A 20,050-nucleotide genomic window follows, 5' to 3' on the forward strand; every position below is an offset into this window, starting at 1 on the left:
TAAAAAATCATGTCCATTGATGGTGTAAAAAATATCCATCCAAGGTTTATATGATTTTGTTAACCTTTTTATCCATGAACATTTAAGGGCTGTAATAAAGTTGTTTATATCCACCATTTTCATACCCCCTGAAAAATAGTCTTGTGTTATAATTGATTTCTTAACTTTATCTACCTTAGATTTCCACAAAAATTCAAAGATACATTTATATAGGTATAAAATTGTCTCCCTTTTTGGAGTAGGCAGTGAAATAAATAAATTGTTAAATTTTTGGGATAAGCAAACTTTTAATAACAGTAACTCTGCCAATAGGAGTAAGAATTCTTCTTTTCCACTGTTCAATGAGTGCAACAATTTTTGGGATTTGAAGCCCAAAATTAATATCTATAATTTCTTTAAGATCAACTGAAAACTGAATACCTAAAAGATTAAAGGTTGCAGATCCCCAATCCAATTTCCATCTTGTATGATGATAGACTTGATCAGAAAATATTTTGGAACCAATCCAAATTATTTTTGTCTTACAAGTATTTATCTTCATAATCAAAACTTACTGGTATAGTCTGATTGATAAAAACTTGGCTCAACTTCACATACATTATGGTCATTAAGGGTAAAAGCACGTCACTTTTATTCAAAACATCACATTGATATTGATCGAGAAATTTGCCAAAAGTGAGAACTGCCCTTGATTAGCAATCTGCAATTAAAAAAAACTTGAAGAGTTGTGCGCTATCTTCTATTTAACAGCTTTACTTGTTATGCCTACTTGCTGTGTACAGTATGTACTTAAGTTTTCCACACAGCGGGTCATGCCAATGACAATATTTGTTATAAAGCCCTAAATTAAAGTAATAAACCAAGAGAAATAAATAACCAGCATTTATATCACTAAGGTATCGATGAGAATAGAGTAAGCATTGAATTGATTTTGTTAATAGCTTTAGGTCGCTACTAGGGAAGGTTCAAATGAGCTTTTTAACCCTTTACGTTTATCCTAAGAATTACGAGGCTAATTCGAATCAAACTTGGTGCTGAGAGTCTTTTGTACATGTTTAATATAGTCGTTTAAGGGTTTTGTTGAAATTAAAAGGTCAAACTTTCTTAAAAACAAAATGTTACTACGAAATAAATAAAAACACGTCTACAACCCCCCCCCCCCCCCCCCCCCCAAAAAAAAAATGGTTAAAACTAAATATTTTCAAAAGATTCCTTAAAAACAATTATATAATCAAGATTGTTTGAAACAAAATTCTTTAAATATAATTATCATCATATATGTCGTCATAAAGTGTATCTTTATGTTTGCATTAACAAAAATATTATTATGTGTGGTGATAACGACTTCAAAAGTTCAAAGTCCTGTTTTATCAACTTGTTTGTCAGTAGCTTGCTTCGCCTTAGAAACTGTTCATACGAAGAGCATGCCCTTGTGTATCGAATCAACTGAGAGATTAAAACTCCATATGCAGGTTATGAAGGTATATTGCTTCATGAGTAAAGAAAGGTAACTATAGAAATATTAAACGCATGACTTTGTCATAGAGTTTTGTTGTTAGGTTACCATCAATGTCCATTTCCAGTAAATTATCCAAATATTAAACAGATGACGCAGACTCTGTGGTATCATTTATTTCAAGTTCATTTGAAATAATTATAATAATCAAAGTAACAAAATCACTAAATCTGAATGAAATGTTTATGTTAATGTTTAAACGCCACGTAAGCGTTTGCCTTGATAAATCTCATAAGGAAAAAAAACAAACAAAAGATGAGTAAATAAATGTAAACAAAAAAATATACATTAATTTTAATAATATTGAATAAATATCAAAAAAACGTAAAACAATTAACTTTTGGGTTTTTATGGAATCACTGGTTTTAGATGCTCCGTCAAATCAAGCAAAGACCATGTTCGACATTGTTTTAACCATCCAACTATCTAGATAGTTGTTTGTAGGGCGAAATTTCATGGTTGTATGTAATGTAACACAAAAATTGGCTTTGACGTTACAATATGCATCAAATAGCCACTTTGAACAAAAATATTTAATGAAATTTAAAGAAGCATTTTTTACGACAAGATTATTTAATACTATTTGCGCATCCAGTTTTATAGCTTTCATAACTAAACCAACACACGATTAAATAAATAGTTTATGATACAAAAATACTCATTTAAATCGTGTTCACCTAAAATCTGGTTCATTATCTTATCATGCATGTCTCAAAACTGTACTAAATTAAAAAACAGTTTATAATCTATACTGTTTCCAGTCCTAACGAAACTTCATAAACAATGCAAAAAAAGAGAATTTTTCTTTTTACCTTTTTTTTGCCTTTCCACGAATTCAGACGACCTCGGTTTGCAGCAAAATGAAAGTTTGGCGATCATTTCTACTTCAATCGTTCAACATATTAACCATCATTTCAGTTACAGAATACTGAATTTAAAAACTTTTCCCATGCTTGAAAACTTTAAAATACTTTTTAAATAGTGATATTTGTGAAATAAATATCTTAGCTTTTTGAATTGATAAAGCATACTTACGGAAATATTTGCGATAATAGAGCTTCCATGTTTTACTAGGAGAGTAAAGGGGAAAATGGCACACCGTTTAACTATAAAGGGACTTGGACACGGGTTGACCTAAAATTTTCAAATTTTATTTTCCCCCTTTCAATGTTTATACTGATAAATATAGAAGTTTATGATGCTATGTCAAAATTTTAAAAACAAATATCAAGTTATAAGCAATATACAGAGTTCATAATTCTTAGTTTTGTAAACCAAGCTCCAATATTATCATTCTTTCACATAAAAGCATGTGTTGTACTGGTGTAAGTTTTAATCAAATGTATCTTTCTTTTGTTGATAATAGTATTTATGAAGATATTGAATTAAAATTCTTACCTCTGTATCTCGCTTGTAACTTGACGTTAACATTCAACATTTTTGTCAATTATTTGAAATGCATCGGTAAACCATTTTATACATAAAAAATAAACCTTTTGATTTTAAATCGTGTCCGAGTCCCTTTAAATTAGTATTGATATTTTTGATATTATATATCATGATTATAAGATTCAAGATGATTCAAGCTACTTTAAAAAAAATATTACATGTTACCATACACCTTCGTTTGATATGTGTTGCTTTATGTTTGCATCTTGATAAAACATAAATATAAGTTTGCCTATTTGTCCTCAAAGTCAGCAAGAGAGCTCTCTTTTGCACAGGCTTAGGGGTGTTTAGTTTAACCATGTGACTGGAATATAGAAGAACGTAATATTTCCAGCTGCATCTCAACAAATTTTTCTTTAAAATTACAATTGTTCATCAATCAATTCAAAATCGTAAAAAAAAATTATTTGCTAAACATATCACATCCATTAATGTCCTAAAACGTCAGTCTTTGCACGTGTATACAAATAAAAAATATTGTATCACGGAAAAACTCCTTAAATTATTTAGCTTTTTTCTCTTTACGCTTAGTGAGAGTTGTTTGTCTTTTTTCCCTTTTTTTCCTTTCGTGATTTAGGGAAAAAGGCTTTTCCTAAAATATCAGCAATGTCCTTCCTTGTAAAAGAACCCGCTTTAAAGCGAGGAAAATTGTTCATTTTACGATTTTCGGGAATTGACGGAATATCGAAATCCTTTTTGTGCTTTTGAAACAAAATCAGTGCATCCGTACTTTCGACATCTGTGTCACCCTTGTACTTGCTTAGAAGTTCTTCCAAATGTGTGATATAGTCACCAATGGTTATGTAATGGTCTTCCATTTCTGCCCGATGTTCTGACGCCATTTGGTCAAGCATTTTCAGATTATCAGAAAGAATGGTATCTGCCATTTGCATAAACTCCTGAAATTCCTCATACATAGAAATTCGTATATCATCAACTAAGTGGTTTAAGATGTGCATATTCATTTCGATCTCTTTTTCAACGTCATGGGCTCCTGGAATATAACATTCGAGAATTTCAGACGATTTCTTTTGGTAGAAGTGGAATCTTTCCGTGCAGATTGTTTCTAAATCTACAAAGGTATGACCCTTGTGTTGAGGAATAGTTGTGCATTTAGAACATACTGTAACTTCGCATTCCTCGCAACAAATATCTGCTATTCTCGTTGGATGGAATTTGCATTTTTCCATTAGTAAACTCCTAAGTCTTTGTTGATAATGTACCACTTCATGGCAACTTGTCACCGAGCTAGAGAGATGAACATCTTTGCATTTCTCACATAACGGTGTGTAACAAGAGTTGCAGTAAAATTTACATTTCTCTGCACAAGCGTAATTCTCACATTCGATAGAGGTCTGTAGTGTGCTTAGCGATGCCATGTTTTCTGTAAATTTAAACACAAAATTTGTCACATATGCACCAAAATTAGAAAACGCTACAGTCATAATGCGACAACTTTATAAGGCAATTTACAAATAATGAAATAGTTCGTTGAATTACTTGAACAATAGGTAGTGTAACATGTATCCAAAACATGTAAATCAAGAAATACGAAAGGACCTGATTTGCGGCGATAAAAACTCCCGCAGTAGGGTCTTTCCATACGCTGTTAGACATATTCAAAACTGCACTTACATGTAACATAAATATCCTCGTTCATCGGTACATATTGTCCCTTCCCGCAAAAAGTGCTTTAACATAACCTATACCTGCTCCTTATCACATTCAATATATCAATATAAGTTGCATACGACAAATAAATAAACGCGTTTTATAATAAACAACAGATAGCTGTATTATCAAGATAAAATGAACAATTTGAATTGTTATACTTTCATGTTAAATACTGAAATCTGATTGGTTAAGACGCAGTTAATAATATTTACTATTACCCTCAGCGTTAGCAACGCACTTGGCAACGGGTAACATTAAAAAATGTTACATGCGCGAAAATTATGCGCGTACGGTTCGCTGTAGAATTCACGTTATTCCTATATAAAAGCAGTAAAATTTTCTTTAAAATTTTAAAAAAGACATTCAGTTTGATATGTACATATGGAAAATAATCGTTAAATCATATCTTATATTAAATGCTGAAAATGTATATTTAACTGACTTTATTGGGTTTTTTTTTTATAATTTTGTTAGCTTTTCCAACGTTGTTGATGTTGTATTGTTATTAAGAGAATAATATATATTATAAATTTTATAGAGGGTTTTGACTATAATAGTTCAGAATAATCGACACAAATTTATGTGAGTACAACAGCTGGCATCTAGCAGGAGTAAGAGAGGTCTAAAAAAATCCCGATGTTTGACTGCAATCAACAGAGTGCCCCAAAATCAACGTTACGTATCATATCTTTCATTGCAATTCTTTTCAATTTCATGATGAATATATAAATTTTTAACACAACTAAGTGTGCCAATACCAACAAATCCCTGTGAATTTTAAAGGTTTGTAAAAATGAGAGAGCATGAACAACTTCCGCATATATTTAAAATGTGTAATTAAATACATAATTTTGTCTTCTTTGCCATTATAAAAAATGAAAACCACTTCTCAAGAATCAAGACGTTTTTAAATATGCGGCGAATCATGCCGATGTATGTACAAGTGACTCAGAAAGATCTAAGATTCGGGAGTTATTCAATAGATATACCGGTATATATATTGTTGAGCTACTCATCCTTTTGTAGTAAAATCGATCTTCTTTTCAGACCTCTAATCTTTCGAAATACTTCACAGTCCCTTCAGCTAATTATTGAAACAAACTTACTAAATCAAATTTATCAACTTGTAATTAGCAAGAATCACCTTCAACTTGGATTATAACTTATATTGTTATTGATGATCGAAAGTGAAAATAATTGTTGAGATGAAAAATGTATACTCACATTCCTAAAGTAGACGCTAAATATTTGAGACAACTAAATCAAAAGCTTCCCAAAGTAACACCATACACAATCAAACCAACTGCAAGTTTCTATTATCACTTTCGCTTTGGGTAACAGGAAAAGCAAAACAGGGTTATAATCTGAAATTAAAAAACAAAACAAGAACTATGGTCGCGCTTGATTAAGCTTAACTTGGTGTACACCGGTATACACCGATGTAAAAATTTTGTATTGTATATCAAGTCTACTTCAATGGTGTAGTGTACATGGTGTAGGGAAGTTAAGAATGAATATGACGGAAAAGGGTGCAGTTTTAACAAAGAATATTTTTTTTTGTGATATAAATGCAATAAAATAAACACACATTTCAAATTTAATGGCTTTCATACAAACGACAACTTTTATGCGACTTCTAATCCGTTACATTACTTAAAATCATTTTCCAAGTTCCCATCATAACATTCGTCCGCCATATTGGTTTCAGTGCTACACCCAACAACACATGCCCCTGACTCGGTGTAGAAAAGTGTACACCCTGTGTACACCTAAACGCTACACCTTTGCACTTGATTTACAAATGTGTACACGGTGTACACCTTTTGGAAAAATCAAGCGCGCCCGTCACAAAGTTCAAGGGGAGTGGAATTACCGATTTATTCTCATTATACAATGTAGCTTCCTATGACCATTTCGGTGTTTTTGTGTCCACTCCATATTAATGAGTTAATAATAAAGACAATTCGAATTTTCTTTACACTTGTTTGATGATGTAATAAATATACGACTGCTACTTTAACATTAACATACATGTTTACGCCCTATTTATTTTCATAACTATCAGACCCAAGACCAATCCAAAAAATCAGATAATTATTGTATTATATAAATGGATTTAGAGTGTTGTTAGTAATTGTAATCCTTTATTATGAATACTAGTATTATAAGTCCAACATCAAGGGAAGAGCAGATTCTTATTTAACACATTTATATATTTGATATACTAATGATTAGAATAGTGCAGTACATATTGCGTTTTAAAAACAGTGCATTACATTTTCTTATAAAAATTTACATACTTATAAAGATTTTTTAGTTATCTTTATAATAAAAAACAATGTGTCGTTATAACCGGTAACAAATCAGACCTGAAATATGTGCAAGTGCGCGCTCCACAAGGAAGAAATTTAGGTAATTTAGTGTCCTTGTTAACATAAAAAGCCTAGTGGTTCATATTGATTGTAGTATTAAATGTTTGCCGATGATATCTCAATTTCTATAAATGTAAATGACCTGTTTATCTCAGCAGCTCTACTAAACACAGATCTTGAAATATATTGACTGGTCTAAAAATAGCTTGTTTTCTTAAAACAACCAAAATTGAATCTATGACTATTTCCAATAAAGAATCTGGGGGAATAAGCCGAGGCAAAAAACCACAAAGGTTCATAAAAAAACAATATGCTATTAATATTTTATTTCTAGCAAATTTCACTTTCGTTACATTTATTAAACATATGTGATCATATACATTCAGTGCTGCCATAACCCACAAAAAGTAACTTCACATTTAATTGATATTAAGACAACAAAATAGTTATATGCTAATTTGGCAACAAAATGATATAGAAATCGAATGTTCAAATTATATTTTTTCATAGAACGGGTCTTCGTACCATTTTTTAAAGAACGAATATTGTTAACACATATTAACGTCTATCTTTTTCAATTTTCCAAAAAATGGTACGAAAACCCACTCTATGGTAAAAAGTAAGTTTTCTTCTTTTAATTTTTAAGATTGGTCTTTAAATGACTAAGTCCAGTCGTTTGCGTTAAACTGATAACAATAGAATCAGCTATATTATAGCATCTAAACAAGCGAATCGGTGGTGAAGTGGTAAGCTAGGAGTTCTTTAAACAAATGTAACCGTAAAAGTGGGTGTTCGAATCGTATGCGGTATGGTTTTTGGGTTTTTTTTCTCTTTTTGTTTACATTGTTAGAATGTAATTTTTTTTTACTTAATAATATACATTGTTAAAATGTAATTCCTTTTTTTCTTAATAATAAAAATTTGCTTATAATAACTTGAAATTATTTTGATATGCGTTTTCTACTACTTTTATAAAATATAAAATGTATGTTATTCTCTTTGAGATTGCACGATTTCATATTGTAAACAAATAGTTGTTGTGTATGCAAGAAACAATTAAATGGCAAAATAAAACGTTCCATCTTTTAATCCTTGAGAGTCTTGTTAACACAACAAAGGACATACGCCGGACAAAAGCATGTAACTGTGCACAAAATGCAGAATACAAGCTAAGGCAAATGTACAGTATGCGCCTAAAGAAAAATCAACGATTAACTAGGCATGTATTTCACTTCCAATTGTATCGGCAGGAAAATCACATTACAAATGCGTGTTTTGTTGTGAAAGAAAAAGCATACCAAAAGACACAAAGACCACTAGGACCAATTACCAACACAAAGTTTGACCAGTGACCTATAACAAGCCCCCTTTTTATACGTTACTGGTTTGACTATCGCTGTCTTCCGTGTGGTATATATCAACCGGGAGGGGGGGGGGGGGCTAAGGGGGACTTAGCCCCTCCCCCCACTTTTTGCAAATTTATACATAGCAAAGACCTTTTTTTTTGATTGTCAAGTTTTTTTTTTTAATAAAACTAGCCCCCCCCCCCCACTTTCAATTTGCCTCCGACGCCACTGTATATTTTTTTTAAATACTTGTTTTGAATACCTACAGAAGGTGTTAACTAAATTCTTCTGTCTCCGAAGCGGAAAAATCGACTCCCCCATACTCTTTGTCGACTCCCCTGCGTTAGAGGTTCTATTCGATGACTGAGGTAAATTAGTAAATTGAATATTGTTAGAAAGTAATCAACATTTTTGTATTTTAACTCTTTAAATGAGTATGTAATTGTCATTCTTAATTTGTTAGTTTAAAGTATATGTAAATACTACAAAATGTAAGCGCATTTACGTCTTTCAAATGTCGATTGCCCCTTTCTCGCATTTTTGGACATTTTCATTTGGACAATACTGTCCACCGTTTAAATGCCCAGTTAACTCGTACATTTATTTAAGAAATGAACTCAATGTCTACCCAAGTTATACTCGTATAACCTGGGTTGGGGCAATTTACGCTTTATAATCCGCGAAGCGGATTATAAAAAAGCGTAAATTGCTCCAACCCAGGTTATACGAGTATAACTTGGGTAGATATTGAGTTCATTCCTTATAATTTAATTTTCTGGAATTTGCTGTACAAATTGAGTCCGTTTTACTTTTAAAAATGATATAAATCTGTTCAAAATTCAAACGTAACGTCAAGTGAATTAGTACGTTGGTGCATTGTGACGTGTCTTGTGACGTGCAAACCAGGTTATACAAATTTAACTAAATTTTTCTATCCAATCAAATGCCGCGTTACAACCATAATTAAATTATTACTTCTTATAAGACGCATGAGAGGGTCGTGGGCATTTGCAACGGCTTATTCCCCCAGATTCTTTAAGAAGTTTGTTCATCTATCGCTTATACCTGATGATGTCAAAGTTAAATTTATATCAGATATGAGCAGTTTTGAAAAAATATACCCTTCTTTTTTAGATCAGGTTTACGATATGCTGAGCTGATGTAACATGGGATAATATGCCGAAGTATCTTAGTCAAAAATAGAAACATTTCAGTTAGACGCGGCACAAATTGTGACGGGGTGGGGTTGGGGGATAATAGAATGTCTCTCAATCCAATTCTATACAGAAAAACAGGCTGGGTTTTACAGTTCTGTGAAAGCGTAAAGTACACCATCGACTTATTAAATTCTTTAAAATGTTCCACGGCAAAATTAGAATAGTTATCTAATCTTTTACAAACACAAACTTCTCTAAATGTAACGCATTATACAAGAAGTAATCATTCCATACGAAAATATACCCTAGTATAAGGCTTTGGAATGCAATAATTATTAATAACCTAATGACATACAAAACAAATCTTCTTTAAATGATTTGCAAGAAAGGGCTCAATCGTAACATTATAAAATTCCCGATAACTATAAATTTAAATCCAGAATAGGACTCATTTTACTTTCAAAACTTGAATTAGAGTGCGGTGCTCACAAATTGTTTATCTTTCGTTGTCCCTTCCTATTTTGAATCTGTGATTCAATATAAAGTAATGAGTATTATCTTATATATTGTCGAAATCATAGTGAACTACTCAATATGACAGTTAGCAAATATTTACTTGTATCAACTAGCGTAACTTATCACTCTTTGGACCCTCTAATCTTAGCGACAATAATGTTAACTAGAATCTTGTTGCAAAAGCAACAAAAAGGTCTTCCGTTTTGATATACATGTATCAATTTAACTGTAAGACATTGCTTTTTTCACATAGAAAAAAAAAGTGGATATGATAATTATTGTGAATGATATATCCAGAAGTTACTTACATGTAAAACAACGAAAATGAAAAAGAAATCAATTTTTGAAGTACTATCTGTGACGATCGGAAGTAACGCCGAACTAAACATCAATGTTAACCATTTGAAGAATCATAAGTCAATCTTGCCTCAAAGTTTGGTTGTTCACGTCTCTGCCAAATTTAAGATCTCTTTGAAACAATATTTTATGTCTCGGGACCGGAAACGGACAAACGGAAGTGATTGATAAAAACAAAAGCTGGTATTTCTCGTACATTTGCTTAGCGTACATCACTGTTTATCAGGCTAGATGAAACACCCAATAAAATCAGTTAAACTTGTTAAAAACATGATTTGTTTGAACCCTTCCGGTAAGAACCGGTTCTTAAAGTTGACAGAATTAAACCCATTAAACACATCCCCAATCAAATTTCTATTAATCAAGAGAGCTTCGTGTCTGAATCACTTACAGTGACAAAAATCTCGCGGACATCAAATTTGTAAAGATGAAAGTTACAGAGATATATTTGAGATATCTCACCGGAAGTAAAATTTATTTGCTAATTTAACATTATATAGATGACATATGAAAGATTATATACTGATATTTTCTTTTTATGTAAAATGAATAATATTTGAAAAAAACCCAAATTTTTGAAGTGCTTCCGGTGACGACCGGAAGTTACGCCGAACAATACAATATAGTGTAAACACATGTACATACATACTTCTATCATCCCACAAAGTTTGATTATTCAAGTCGTCACCGTTTTTAAGATCTCTAGGAATCAAGGTTTTTGTTTCGGGACAGGAAATGGACAAACGGAAGTGTTTGATGAAAATGAAAGTTAGTATTTCTTAACCATTACACAACAGGACTTTATTGGCTATCAATTTGTCTTACATTGTCAAACAAAAACAGTTAAACTCTTAACCAACTTGAATTGTTTGAACTCTTCGGGTGTGGACCGGAAGTGACGGTTGACAAAATGAGAGCGGTTAAACACATCTTCTATCAAATGTCTACCAGCCATGTAAGCTTTGTGTCTTGGTCACTTACAGTTTATGAGATCTCGCTGTAATAATAGTTGTTTTAAAAAGAGTACCTGAGATATTTGATATATCTAACCGGAAGTATTTTTTTTTTGTTTATTAATCATCGGATAGATGACATATGAAAGCGCTTATACTTATATTTCAATTTTGTGTTAAAGAAATAAAATGCGTAAAATCATAATTTTTGAAGTACTTCCGGCGACGACCGGAAGTTACGACGAACAAAACAAAATAGTTTAAACACATCTACAACAATAGGTCTATCATCCCTCAAAGTTTGGAGGTTCAAGTCTTTATCGTTTCTGAGATCTCATTGCCCATAGCTTTTTGTCGCGGGACAGGAAACGGACGACAGGAAGTGAATTTTGAAAAAATGAAATAAAACGCCTGGAGATATTATCGTTCTTTATCAGTCCTAAAAATTTCAAGAAAATCCATCCATGCATCTCTGAGAAATCGGGTTAAACTTTTAAAAAACTTGATTTGTTTGAACTCTTCCTGTGTGGACCGGAAGTGACGGTCGACAAAATGAAAACGGTTAAACACATCTTCTTTTAAATGTCTATCATCCCTGTAAGTTTCGTGTCTTGATCACTTACAGTTTCTGAGATCTCAGGGTTCAAACATTTATTCTAAAAAAGGCTTCATGAGATATTTGAGATATCTCACCGGAAGGAAAATTTTTATGTTTATTAATCATCGGATAGATGACATATGTAAGCATGTTTACTTATACTTCAATTCTCCGAGAAATATCTTAAATGCGTAAAAGCATAATTTTTGAAGAGCTTCCGGTGACGACCGGAAGTTACGACGAACAAAACAAAATAGTTTAAACACATCTACAACTATAGGTCTATCATCCCTCAAAGTTTGGAGGTTGAGGTCTTTATCGTTTCTGAGATCTCATTGTCCATAGCTTTTTGTCGCGGGACAGGAAACAGACGACAGGAAGTGAATTTTGAAAAAATGAAAAAAACGCCTAGAGATATTATCATTTTCTATCAGTCCTGAAAATTTCAACAGAATCTATCCAGCCATCTCTGAGAAATCTTGTGGACAAAAAACGGACAAAAAAAAATAATAATAACTAGACTCTTGTTGCAAAAGCAACAAAAAGGTCTTCCGTTTTGATATACATGTATCAATTTAACTGTAAGACATTGCTTCTCTCAGTATTTCATAACCATTAGACAACACGACTTAATTGACTATCAATTTGTCTTACTTTGTCAAACAGAAGCAGTAAATCTCTTAAACAACATGAATTGTTTGAACTCTTCCGGTGTGGACCGGAAGTGACGGTCGACCAAATAAAAACGGTTAAACACATCTTCTATCAAATGTCTATCATCCGTGTACGTTTTGTGTCTTGGTCACTTACAGTTTATGAGACTTCGCTGTCATAATATTTGTTTTAAAAAGACTACCTGAGATATTTGAGATATCTCACCAGAAGTAATTTTTTTTGTTTATTAATCATCGGATAGATGACATATGAAAGCGTTTATACCTTTATATCATTTCAGTGTTAAACAAATAAAATGCGTAAAAACAATTTTTTAAGTGCTTCCGGTGACGACCGGAAGTTACGAAGAACAAAACAAAATAGTTTAAACACATCTACAGCTATAGGTCTATCATCCCTCAAAGTTTGGATGTTCAAGTCTTTATCGTTTCTGAGATCTCATTGTCCATAGCTTTTTATCGCGGAACAGGAAACGGACGACAGGAAGGGAATTTTGAAAAAATGAAAAAAAACGCCTAGAGATATTTTCGTTCTCTATCAGTCCTATAAATTTCAAGAAAATCCATCCATGCATCTCTGAAAAATCGAGTTAAACTTTTAAAAAACTTGATTTGTTTGAACTCTTCCTGTGTGGACCGGAAGTGACGGTCGACCAAATAAAAACGGTTAAACACATCTTCTTTTAAATGTCTATCATCCCTGTAAGTTTCGTGTTTTGATCACTTACAGTTTCTGAGATCTCGGGGTTCAAACATTTACTTTAAAAAAGGCTTCATGAGATATTTGAGATATCTCACCGGAAGTAGAATTTTTATGTTTATTAATCATCGGATAGATGACATATGTAAGCATTTATACTTATATTTCAATTCTCCGAGAAATATCTTAAATGTGTAAAAGCATAATTTTTGAAGAGCTTCCGGTGACGACCGGAAGTTACGACGAACAAAACAAAATAGTTTAAACACATCTACAACTATAGGTCTATCATCCCTCAAAGTTTGGATGTTCAAGTCTTTATCGTTTCTGAGATCTCATTGTCCATAGCTTTTTGTCGCGGGACAGGAAACGGACGACAGGAAGTGAATTTTGAAAAAATGAAAAAAACGCCTGGAGATATTATAATTTTCTGTCAGTCCTGAAAATTTCAAGAAAATCCATCCAGCCATCTCTGAGAAATCTTGTGGACAAAAAACGGACAAAAAAAAATAATAATAATAATAATAACTAGACACGATCTCGTTGCGAGCAACGAGGAGGTCTTCCGTTCGATTTTTAGAATGAAATATGACATCATCGAGTTTGATTTTCGACAGCAAACATGTTATGGAAAAGGAGTGAAGTACTAATGCTTTATTGTATTGTTTTTGTATACGTTCTCTTGCTTTTTTAACCTAATCTAGCTTTAATAACCTTTCACAAAATGGCTCTCATTATAGGGCTATAGATAAAAGATTTTAGAGCTCTTTGATCCCCTAATTTAAGGGGCAAGTCCCTTTTTCTTGGATTCAAATGAAGGGACATTTAATTCTGAACACATTTTGTCAGCAAGTGTTAGAACATTTTTGGCCCCTAAAAACCCTTAATTACGTAACACATGATAAAATCATTACATTGCTTGAATATATAACTATAAGATAAACACATTTGCTTCTATAACATTTCACAAAATATTTCTCAGTAAAGGGCTACAGATTAAAGACTTTAGAGCCCTTTGGTCCCCTTTTATAAGGGGCCAGCCCCTTTTTCTTGACATGGAATGAAAGGTCATTAAATTCTAAACAAATTTTGTTCAACACATGTTTAGTAATTCGTTACCATTTTGGAGATAGATGAGAAAGAAGGTTTTAGGGGCCGGTCCCTTATCTCCTTTTAGGGGCCGTTCAACGAAATTCTGACGGTTGCAATTTGTTGAGAACATCATTTTGAACAACTTTTCTTTTATACTGCATTACAAAATATTTTTCCTTTCGAGATAAGGGTGATCAAATTTTTTGACTTTTGGCCCCTCAAAACCCTTAATTACGTAACACATGATAAAATAATTACATTGCTTGAATACAGAACTATAAGATAACACATTTGCTTCTATAATATTTCACAAAATATCTCTCAGTAAAGGGCTACAGATTAAAGATTTTAGAGCCCTTTGGTCCCCTAATTTGAGGGGCCAGCCCCTTTTTCTTGATATCAAATAAAAGGTCATTTAATTCTACACAAATTTTGTTCAACAAGTGTTTAGAATTTCGTTACCGTTTTGGAGATATATGAGAAAGAAGGTTTTAGGGGCCGGTCCCTTATAGTCTTTTAGGGGCCGTTCAACGAAATTTTGACGGTTGCAATTTGTTGAGAACATCATTTTGAACAACTTTTCTTTTATACTGCATTACAAAATATTTTTCCTTTCTGAGATATGGGTGATCAAATTTTTTGACTTTTGGCCCCTAAAAACCCTTAATTACGTAACACATGATAAAATCATTACATTGCTTGAATACAGAACTATAAGATAAACACATTTGCTTCTATAATATTTCACAAAATATCTCTCAGTAAAGGGCTACAGATTAAAGATTTTAGAGCCCTTTGGTCCCCTAATTTGAGGGGCCAGCCCCTTTTTCTTGATATCAAATAAAAGGTCGTTTAATTCTACACAAATTTTGTTCAACAAGTGTTTAGAAATTCGTTACCGTTTTGGAGATATATGAGAAAGAAGGTTTTAGGGGCCGGTCCCTTATATTCTTTTAGGGGCCGTTCAACGAAATTTTGACGGTTGCAATTTGTTGAGAACATCATTTTGAACAACTTTTCTTTTATACTGCATTACAAAATATTTTTCCTTTCTGAGATATGGGTGATCAAATTTTTTGACTTTTGGCCCCTAAAAACCCTTAATTACGTAACACATGATAAAATCATTACATTGCTTGAATACAGAACTATAAGATAAACACATTTGCTTCTATAATATTTCACAAAATATCTCTCAGTAAAGGGCTACAGATTAAAGATTTTAGAGCCCTTTGGTCCCCTAATTTGAGGGGCCAGCCCCTTTTTCTTGATATCAAATAAAAGGTCGTTTAATTCTACACAAATTTTGTTCAACAAGTGTTTAGAAATTCGTTACCGTTTTGGAGATATATGAGAAAGAAGGTTTTAGGGGCCGGTCCCTTTTCTCCTTTTAGGGGCCGTTTAACGAAATTTTGACGGTTGCATTTTGTTAGGAACATAATTTTGAACAACTTTTCTTCTGTACTGCATTACAAAATATTTTTCCTTTGTGAGCCATGGGTGATCGAAATTTTGGACTTTTGGCCCTTAAAAACCCCTAATTACGTAACATATGAGAAAATCCTTATACTGCTTGGCTTCATAACTGTATAATAAACATATTTGCTTCTATAATTTATTACAAAATATCCCTCGGTAAAGAGTTATGGTTAAAAGACTTTAGAGCCCTCTAGGTCCCTTATTGGAGGGGCCAGCCCCTTTTTCTTGATATCAGCTTAAAGGTCTTGTAAATATAAACTTTTTTTACATTACATGTTTTAACAAAATATTTTCCAGAAAAGAGATAAAGAGAGAAAAGCACAAAAATTCACGACGCTTTTTTAATGTCAATTTTCGAGCCCTAGCGAGCTTTGGCGCCAGAAGTGCTAAACATACAAAACAACAATCATGCAAAACTTCAATCTTTCCTTTACCTACCGTAAAAATTTGAGCTTAATATCTCTTATAGTTTAGGAGAACAACAGAAGACAAAATACCCATATAAAAATTAGAAAAATCTCAATATCTCAAAAACAGATGTGACGTCATCAACACAAATTTTTTTTAATCAGGTTTAGACCAATATCTATCATATCTGAAACTTTCATTGAGATCGGCCGAGCCGTTTCTGAGAAATCGCGTGCACAAAAATAGGAAGAAAAAAAATAATAATAACTAGACACGATCTCGTTGCGAGCAACGAGGAGGTCTTCCGTGCGATTTTTTGAAGGTTATATGACCTTGACTTTGATATTTGACCCTTTATCTCCTTATCGGGGCAACAAAAAAAAATGATGGTTGAATTTTGTTAGGAACATCATTCTCAGCATTTAATTCTATATTAATTTTCAAAATGATGCTTTTTAAAATATTTATTCTGTTTGAGGTATGTTATCAAAGTTTTGTACTTCTGACCCCTTAAAACCCATTAAAAACCCCTTAATACGGAACACATGATAAAATAATTATAATATATTGTTAAATAAATGTGAGATGAACATTATTGCTTCCTAAACATATAACAAAATATTTTTCAGTAAAGTGCTATGGAAGAAAGACTTTAGAGCCCTTTTGGTCCCTAAATTGAAGGGCCAGCCCCTTTTTTCTTGGCATCATATGAAAGTTCTTTTGATATTAAACATATTTTGTTCAACAAGTGTTTAGAAATTCTTTGCCGTTTTTGAGCTATCTGGGATATAATGTTTTAGGGGCCGACCCCTAATCTCCTTATTGGGGCCAGATAACGATTCTTTTATGATTGAATATTGTTTAAAACATCATTCTAAGCATCTTTTATTCTATATTGCTTTTCAAAATATTTGTCCTTTTTGAGATATATTCGATCGAAGTTTTGGACTTTTGGCCCCTTAAAACCCCTAATTACGTAACGCATAATAAAAATTTGATAATGTATAGTTTTATTAATAAAAGATGAACATTTTTGCTTCTTAAACATATTACAAAATATTTCTCAGTAAAGTGCTATGGAAGAAAGACTTTAGAGCCCTTTAAGCCCCTAAATTGAAGGGCCAGCCCCTTTTTCTTGGCATCATACGAAAGTTCTTTTGATATTAAACATATTTTGTTCAACAAGTGTTTAGAAATTCTTTGCCGTTTTAGAGCTATCTGGGATAGGACGTTTTAGGGGCCGACCCCTAATCTCCTTATTGGGGCCAGATAACGAAACTTTTATGATTGAATATTGTTTAAAACATCATTATAAGCATCTTTTATTCTATCTTGCTTTTCAAAATATTTGTCCTTTATGAGATATATTCGATCGAAGTTTTGGACTTCTGGCCCCTTAAAACCCCTTATTACGTAACGCATAATAAAAATTTGATAATGTATAGTTTTATTAATAAAAGATGAACATTTTTGCTTCTTAAACATATTACAAAATATTTCTCAGTAAAGTGCTATGGAAGAAAGACTTTAGAGCCCTTTTGGCCCCTAATTTGATGGACCAACCCCTTTTTCTTGTTATCAAACGAAAGATCTTGTAAATATAAATTTTATTTGCTCTATATGTTATTGTAAAATATTTTCAGGAAAGGAGATAAAGAACGAAAACCATTAAAAATTACGTCGTTTTTTCAAACTCCATTTTCGGGTCCAGGCGAGCTTCAACGCCTTTCAAGCCAGACAACCATAAATGCCTTTAAACACATCTACAATCTTTTATCTACAATCCCTGAAAATTTAAATTCAATATCTTTTTTCGTTTAGGAGGAGATAGCAGGACAAAATGACCCTCTAAAAATCACTAAAACGTCAATATCTCCCGAACGGAAATGACGTCATTAAAATAAAAAATTCTATATAAGCTTTTTATCAATATTAACAAGATCTGAAATTTTCACGAAAATCGGTCAAGTTGTTTTCAAGAAATCGCTTGTACAAAAAAGCGTAAGAAAAAAAAAAAATAATAAAAGGGAAAAAGAAACAAAGCAATAACAATAAGGTCTTCCGTTGGAAACGGAAGACCTTAATAAGAATAGGGAAAAAGAAACAAAGCAATAACAATAAGGTCTTCCGTTGGAAACGGAAGACCTTAATAAGAAACATTACAATCACTATAAGGTCTTCCGTTGGAAACGGAAGACCTTAAATATGTTTTATATATTGTTCAAAAATCATCATCGAGAGCAAACAACGTCAGGATACTGTAACTTAAAATGTAATAAGTGTCTTGCATATGTTTATATCATATTATAGATGTTTTGTGTATGTTTTTTAACAGTACATGGTATTTCACTTATTGCATTGGTTATTTTTAGTATTTCGTCTAGATATAGGTTCGTGCAATTAGCTTTCTAGTAAATATTCCATACTTATTTTCAACTATCTATCATTATTCAAATATTGAACTGTATTGTTTTTTCTTCCATATTTTGATTGATACATTTTGGATGTGTTTTTTTCTTTCTTTTGTATTAGTATTGAATGTAATTTGCACCTCTCCCATTTATCTTACCTTAAAACGGGATTTGTATAGGCCTTTGGACTTGTTTCCCAAAATCATCATACACTTTATCAATTATTTGTACCTGCTATTGATTAACTCAATAAATCTTGTTAAAACTAAATAACTGTGTAATCAAATTATGCTACTTTTCAAAATTAAAAAAAAAAACCACTTTTTTTTTCTAACTTGGACTTGCACAATAAATTATCTGTTGTCGTTATTCAAGCATTGGAATTTCCAGATTTATTTCTTAACATTGATTTTTTTTTAGCTTTTGTCATGACTTACTGTTGTGAGGCTATGACAAAAACTGTTATTTGAATTTTTTCCGATAAACGCCATGAAACGGTACACAATTATTTATCTGCGTCGATATCAATAGTTATAAAATATTAGTTTAAAGTACATGTGTAGTGTTTTGATGTCTGCCATATTTACATTTGTCTTACTCTTTTCCCAAAAACGCTAATGCAAATGAAACTAAAATCTGAGATTGCGGAGTATATGGAATAAGTCCTGTGAAATTTATTCTAATTCATTTATTCACATTTTAGAATCAGTTAAGACAAATTTTAATCTTTTTAACCATTTGTTCAAGGTTCCTATTAAGCTTTCCTGCATATCTCAGATTAAGTATTTTTTGTTTGGTTAAGTTTTTTTTAAGTTTCTGTATCAAAACAAATAATCATGAACAAATTATTTAATTAAATTTACTTAAAATACTTAAAATCCGCTCACAACAAGATCTTCTGAAGGTTTTCTAAATTTCCAATTATATGTGAACACCTTTCTATTAACAATTGTATTGTTTATGATTGTTGTTTGCCCTTTTAGCTTTGAAAAAAAAAATCCTTTTTTGTCTTTCAGAAAAACCTAGATATGGTTTCGGTCATATTTTGTCCTGATTTAAAGTGATTTTTAAAAACATTCCAAAAAATTGAAATAAAACAAGTATTTACATAAGAATACCCATTAAGTAGGAATCTATAAATTGTTACCTGATAAGACTTTCACAAGTGTAAAAATGACGTCATAAACAGTACATATTCCCGTAATTTTCTTAAACTGAGCAGAAGAAACCATTTCTTCAGTGATTTTTTTAAAATAAAAACTATGTCCGCAGCCGTCGCCCATTACAAAACGTACGTTATAAATTAACCATGTGATATCACATAAAACATATTAATTTCGTTGTGAAC

The 20,050-nt window shown here is 32.0% G+C and overlaps 1 non-coding gene across 1 annotated transcript; it reads right to left on the bottom strand.

Moving 5' to 3' along the window:
* Window positions 1-1,616: 1,616 nt before the first annotated feature.
* On the bottom strand, window positions 1,617-6,754 carry LOC105327211 (uncharacterized). Its single transcript, XR_004602188.2, has 2 exons — window positions 5,864-6,754; window positions 1,617-4,349 (listed from the first exon to the last, which is right to left on the bottom strand). It is a non-coding gene; the product is annotated as an uncharacterized protein (transcript).
* Between the last annotated feature and the right edge of the window lie 13,296 nt (window positions 6,755-20,050).

This window comes from Magallana gigas, chromosome 8 (assembly GCF_963853765.1).
Source record: "Magallana gigas chromosome 8, xbMagGiga1.1, whole genome shotgun sequence".
NCBI classification, from domain to species: Eukaryota; Metazoa; Mollusca; class Bivalvia; order Ostreida; family Ostreidae; genus Magallana; species Magallana gigas.